Source organism: Petromyzon marinus, unplaced genomic scaffold (genome assembly GCF_048934315.1).
Source record: "Petromyzon marinus isolate PM22_M1 ecotype Great Lakes invasive population unplaced genomic scaffold, UKy_Petmar_22M1.pri1.0 PM_G_Scaffold_35, whole genome shotgun sequence".
In the NCBI taxonomy this organism is placed as follows: Eukaryota; Metazoa; Chordata; class Hyperoartia; order Petromyzontiformes; family Petromyzontidae; genus Petromyzon; species Petromyzon marinus.
Genome location: NW_027422928.1, coordinates 1,705,299 through 1,712,564, shown reverse-complemented (window position 1 = coordinate 1,712,564; position 7,266 = coordinate 1,705,299).

Here is a 7,266-nt window from a genome sequence, read left to right as displayed (position 1 = left end):
CAGACTGAGGGCAGAGGGAGAGGTGCGTAGGCCAATGGACAGGGGAAGAGCGGAGGTGGACATTGTCAGAGGGGCCGGTGACCGGGGTGGAGAGCAGCAGATAAGAGAGAGAGAGAGAGAGCGGGAGAGATGCTAAGGTGGGAGAGAGAGGGAGCACGAAGGAGAGATAAGCCAGGCACACGAAAAACCAGATGTCGGTCCTAAACAGCCCATTAATAAATAAAGAAATAATAAAACTCTCGAGGCGAGGATGTTAGCAGCTATCTGCGAAGATCTCCAGATGAACAAGAGTTTGATGTGCCCTAAGGGAGGTCACGCAGAGGGAAGCCCTCCGCAAGCCAGAAATGAGGACGCCCACGGGTTAAACCATTTTTTTTTAAAACAACGGTTAAAATGCAATAACAAGAATAAGCTAAAGTTAGCGGTCCTCGCGCTCACTCCAATTAAGACCAGGCCACCAGATACATCAGCGAATTATTATCCAATAATTAATTCGCTATCAAATGATTTTCACCTTTAATACTTTTACTGTTAAAACAAAGCTTGGAGACAAAATACAGAGTCACATCAAAGGTTTTCGAGAAGGAATGAGGCGAACGGGCAAACTTACGAAAGAGTTTAAACAATATCCCAAGCAACCTCGACCACCTTTGTCTCTCCCGAAGAGCGCGAGAGAGGAATTTCACGCCAGGGCAAACAGATCGTTATCGCAGGAGCCATCTGTACACACACACGAACTCACACACACAGACCCCGCCCCCCCCCTTTTCCACTGCGCAGAGAGAATGGTCTTTGAATATAACGGTCAGCCGCATTTTCAAAAGGCAGTGAAGTTAAGTCAAGAGTCAAGACAGATCAGCGAGTCAAGACGTCCACAGGACGAGCAGTCGCATGGAGCGGCTGGCTCCGAGCCTCGCTGAGTAGCGAGGATCGCATGAGTCGCGATGTATCAACAAAAGTGAGTCATACAGCAGTGGAGGAAACCTGCTGTCAGCGAACCAGCACGGGCGCGTTCGCGCACTTCAACAGAGAGAACACGTGCGACTCAACTCACTCAACTGAAGAAAAAGCTTGGCCAGCCGCCAACAAAGTGTCAGCGAATCAGCACGGGCGCGTTCGCGCATCTTCAAGGAGAAAGAGCGCGGCCAGCAACGCCAAGCAAGAGCGTGCAGCAGCTCAGCCAGCAGTGGAGAGAAACTGCTATCAGCGAACCAGCACGGGCGCGTCCGCGCATCTTCAACGAGAGGGAGCGCGCGCCACCAGCGTGCCATCAGCACCAGCACCAGCGCGTGCCAACAGCGTGCCACCAGCGTGCCACAGCGCGCAACTTCGCGTCACCAGCGCTGATAGGGCAGCGACCCCGCACTCAACACCCATCGGCGCGACGACGGCGAGCGTCGTGCTGACTCATCCAGCCAGCGGTGGACAGAAACTGGCAGCCGGTCGTATGCAACCCCTCCTCCACACTCTCCCCCTCACTCCCCCACCACGCCGCAACACACAGGAAACACATTTTGGACACAAGAGATGCTAACCTCGGCGTCTGCTTTATGCAAGGAATTGAACCAGTCATAAAGAAGACACACGATACGCATATCGGGATAATCAAGAAGGGTGCCACTCCAAGGTGGTGCATTAAAAATCAATTCATAAAGGAAAATACTGCTGTCATTGATGAGTTGCATAATAACCAATCGTCCTACTGTTAACAACGTGATAATTGACTTGAAGGTCTATGAATGGATGTGGTACTGTGTGGGCAATGTTTAAATACGAATTTACATTATAAGGTTAAGGTTTTGATAGAATAGTTTGCATGTTTAATCTCTCTCAACAACCGATCGATTGCGTTACGCGTCGGGAATTAACCACAGGTGCCGTTATCAAAGTGAAACAACGCAATCGTGATGGTATCATGTTAACGCTGTGTTGAAATTCCAACATCCCGAGATTGAGTTTTCATATTATCCAAAAATTAAAGTTAGCTAGAAAATAAAATTGATAAAAGCAGAAGGTTTGTGTGTGATTCTTCCTGAAATTCTGCATAATATTGTTCTGCGTATGAGATCTGAATCCTGGGGACCTATCATAAGCACAATATCACCACACATAATCCATAACACACATAATTCATAATGTTCAATCGAGAGTAATCGTATCCTTATCGATAGTACGGAATTAAAGAGCAGAGTCGAATCGACTCTCTCTCATTCACGCTCACAATGCCTGCGTCACTGCATACGATTAATTGCGTTATTCCAATTCACAACACAATCCTCGTCACCGAGGCTCGACCTGATAATCCATAACGACCTGCATTATCCTAACCACGCCCACTCGCATAAATTAATACGATTATCTCTTGAATCAGCATAATTTATGCGCATAATTGCACTAATTAACATAATTTCGGATAAATTATGCAAATTTCATTTAATTTTCATTATTTTCATCAATATTCATAACACCTATATATACAACAAGGTGTATCTCGCTAGTGGCGTCATGTCACCAAGGTATTCACACTCCCCCCAACCCCGTCCACCGCGCTCTTGAGCGTGACGTCACCTCCTCTGGGGTCACTGCCGTTATCCTTCCAGTGCCAATCCTTATTTGGGCAAAGCTACGCCCAGTGACTGGCGGCTCATTAACATAATGTATTTGTTAAAGCCGCCACGAGTTTATTGCGATGGGTTCAGCACCTACGATATATCGCATGGTATATTAACATAATTTAATCATACTCTAATTTATTTATTTACGGAGCAGCTCAATGGTGGGAGGAGCGTGTCTCGTTTCCCGGAAGTGACGTCATGCCACCTGCTGCCGCGTGACGTCACGAGGTAACAGGAAGCTATCGCTTCCTGCACTGAAATCCGAGATGAGAAATTCTCATTGTGGTGGTGGTGGTTGTTGTGGTGGTGGTTGTTGTTGTTTACCAAGGTAGAGCCTCGCTCTCTCGTAGGGATGTCAGTTGAGTAGCAGCGAGCATGGGAATCGATGTCCAGGTTGGAACTTTACAACGCGGGGCCTAGCCACGCGGAGCCTTGCCTCCTGCCTTCGCCTGATTGCGTTTACTTTAATTATCTCGCTTAAGTTTAATTTGTCTTCACCCGGCTCGCCACTTTGTAACTTTGTTTTATTGTAAATATTCATGCAGTTTTTATTTTCTTTTGTTACCAGGCCAAGCCCGCTTGAGCTGCTATACCGCTCTTGTTATCAGAAGCGACCTGCCCACAACAACAGTAACAAGGTGGGACTTGATAATTGTTTTTTTACCCTTTTATCTGGCAACAAAACTGACACCTTTTTTTTACAAGGAGTCATGTTTACATTGACCACAATACCTGCGGTTGGAACGCAAACACAAAACAACAACTCTGATAATGTATATGGCACTGTCCTTGAAATTGATTGGTCCACACCCGAGACAGCTTTCTTTAGAGCCTCGTCTCACGTTGGTGTTGGACCAGAAGACGCCAAAAAGAAAGTTGTCTCGGGTGTGGACCAATCAATTTCAAGGATAGTGCCACATACATTATCAGAGTTGTTGTTTTGTGTTTGCGTTCCGACCGCAGGTATTGTGGTCAATGTAAACATGACTCCTTATAAAAAAAGGTGTCAGTTTTGTTGCCAGATAAAAGGATAAAAAAACAATTATCATATTTTGTTACTGGCAAATGAGGTTTCCAATGGTGTAAGGTGGGGCTTGTCAACAGCGTGGTGGTGTTCACTCTAGACACGTGGCGGTGTTCACTCTAGACACGTGGCGGTGTTCACTCTAGACACGTGGTGGTGTTCACTCTAGACACGTGGTGGTGTTCACTCTAGATGCGTGGTGGTGTTCACTCTAGACATGTGGCGGTGTTCACTCTAGACGCGTGGTGGTGTTCACTCTAGACACGTGGCGGTGTTCATTCTCTAGACGCTTGGTGGTGTTCACTCTAGATGTGTGGTGGTGTTCACTCTAGATGCGTGGCGGTGTTCACTCTAGACTCGGGGTGGTGTTCACTCTAGACACGTGGTGGTGATCACTCTAGATGCATGGTGGTGTTCACTCTAGACTCGGGGTGGTGTTCACTCTAGACGCGTGGTGGTGTTCACTCTAGACGCGTGGCGGTGTTCATTCTCTACATGTAGAGGGGAGACCGGGGGATCGGGAAGGAAATCCACACGACCACGGGGAGAGAGACACGCAGCCTCGGCTGTGTTGATTGATCCTCAATTAACTACTTGGTGGAGTGAGGAAGCATTAATACTGAGCAGGTGAAGGTGGCCAGGCGTGGGTCTGGACACACCACCACCTGTGAACCATGCCAGTGTGTGACAGTGGTGGAGCCAGTGGGGGGTGGGGTGGCACGTGCCCCCCCAACGATCCGATTGAAATCCCTCATTTTGATAGGATCATTGGGGTTTATTAGTAACGAACTTCACTACCCAGCTTCGCCCGGGACTTGGATTCTTGTCTTTGGTTAACTTCGCATTCCCTTCTATTTCACTGAAAAACAATGGAAAAAAATTGATGCTTGCAAGAAAGAAAAAAGCCGAAACAAATAAATTTTAGATTTAAAGCTTTCGTGACTGCTAGGATCCATACTCTTTGGTTCTATTGGGTAAAGTCACGTAGGTGAAAATAAAATAAAAAATCACGACGTTTCGGCCACAACACAAGCGGCCTTCATCAGGTGAAGGGACGAGACTGTCTGGAGGACAGCGCTGGAGTGGGAGAAGCCACACTTAGATCACGACCTTTAAGCTGTGTGAGAAGAAAAACACAAAGCGCCTTGACAAAGGAATTAGCATTGAAATGGCTCATTGAAATAGCTAAGTTAAAGTATACACATCCGCAGAGGTACCCCTTGACAAAGGAATTAGCATAGAATTTAGCATTGAAATAGCTGAGTGATTAGCTTGTAACTGGTCACAGAAATAGCTATGTTAAAGTCAGAGCATATACATTCACCGAGGCACCTAGTACTCATCAAACAGGAGAATTTAGCGAAACACAACCACGCTCAGCGGACCTTTAAACTGTGTGCGAGCAAACAAGGTGTTCTGACAAAGAAATTAGCATAAAAATTAGCATTTGATTGGCGGATTTTAGGAAAGAGGTGGTGTACGTGACGTTTGGCGCGGGGGGGGGGGGGGGGGAAGGGGGGGAGGGGGAGTTTACCTATTGATGGTGTGAAAAGGGAATTTATAAGAGCTGCGAAAGTTTGGGGTACCACTACTTGAAAAATATACTGTACCATTGAAATTAGTTTAATGTTTAGTTCGATTTAGAACACCTTTCCAATGGTTGCTTAATTTGAAACCATCCTCTCAGTTGAAATTGTGTCTGTGTTTGTAGATCTGAATTGCTTCATGAACAAATCTCTGATAAAAGCCCGTGGGTTTGCAAAGAACCTTGGTATCGGAGAAAATTATATCGTGATCCCCCACAGCGTTGTAACAGTGATCATCCACGGCAGAAGAATTCGTTTTGCCATGTTTCAAATCTGATTTGTGCTCGCGAATTCGGTCAGAGACATGTCGCTTTGTCTCACCGATATAGCAATCACCGCAGGTACAACTCAATTTGTAAACCCCGGGGTACTGTAAATCAGGAATGACATCCTTCACGGATGGGATCAGATCACGAATTTTGCGTACTGTATTGAACCGGACCTGGATCTTGTGTTTGTTTAGAATTTTGGAAATCTTTTTAGTAACGCCTGCTATATATGGAAGTGTGATGGTTTTGACCGGAGTATCAAGTGGTTGTTTCTGTATGGAGGGAGAGACAGCTTGGAGGATGGTACGGTCAGAGTAACCATTCCTTTTGAGGGCCAGGTGTACATGTTTTAATTCACTGGTCAGGTGGTGTTGGTCCAAAATGTAATGAACCCTATGGTATAAAGTTTTGATGAGAGAATTCTTTTGGGCTGGGTGGTGGTGGGAATCAGGTTTCAAGTAGGAATCTGTGTGGGTGGGTTTCCTGTAGACAGAATGCCCCAATGAGCCATCAGGTCTACTCTCAAACAGAACATCTAAGAATGGTAGCTTGCCATCTTTCTCCACTTCCATGGTGAATTTGATAGCGGGATGTCTGGAATTGATGTGGTGTAGGAAAAGGTTCAGAGCTGGGAGGCCATGTGGCCAAATGACGAAAGTGTCATCCACATATCTCTTCCACAGGGAAGGTCTGAGGGTGGAAGTCTGGATGGCGTCTGATTCAAATTTCTCCATGAAAATATTGGCTATCACTGGTGATACGGGGGATCCCATGGGGGTACCCTCATTTTGTTTGTAGAAGGAGCCATTCCAAGTAAAGTAGGTATCATTGAGGCAGTGCCTAACCAGTGCAGGTGTGTCGGGGTCTAGTCCATGTTGGACCAAATTTTCAATTATTTCAATGGTATCAGGTACTGGGACCTTGGTGAACAAAGAGACCACATCGAAGCTGACAAGGATATCGTCAGGGGACAGTACAACGTCTTTGACCATAGAGACCAATTGGGCTGAGTTAAGTACTGCTGAGGCGGTCTTGCCAGTGAAAGGCAGCAAGGTATCTGACAGAAAACGGGCTAGTCTATAGGTAGGGGAGTTGATCGTGGATACGATGGGTCGTAGTGGGGTGCCTTCTTTATGAATCTTGGGAAGACCATAGAATCTAGGGGGTCTTGCAGCAGAAGGTTTTAGGGAGGGACGTTTAGTTGGGTCGATTAGGGAGGTCGAACTTGTGATGATCTTGTTGGTTTTTACCGCTAGGCTATTAGGGTCATTTTTTTATTTTTGAATAACTTCCATCGTTGAGCAGATTCTGGATTTTGTTGTTGTATGAATCTTTATCCATAATAACAGTAGCGTTGCCTTTATCGGCTGAGAGGATGACTATATCACTTCTGTTTTTTAAATTCGCGATTTCAGAGCGTTCATTTTTGCTGATGTTACTAATGGGTTTCTTAGCATTCTTAAGAATAGTGGCTATTTCAGCTCTCGCAACGTCTGCTTGGATGTGTCCTACGCCTTTGAGGGCTACATCGACCTGAGAGATGATATCATCTATTGGTATGTGTTTTGGGGTGACAGCAAAATTTAGTCCCCTAGCCAGTACTTTTTTCAGATTGTCCGAAATCGGGGTGCTACTCTGATTAATGACGATTTTGTTAACATCTAGTTTTGTTATATGTGGAACTGGGTTCTTCTTTGATAGGTGGTTCAATTTAGAAATCAGGTTAGCTTTACATTTGACTGACAGTGACTCAGCAGAAGAAGCAGTCATGT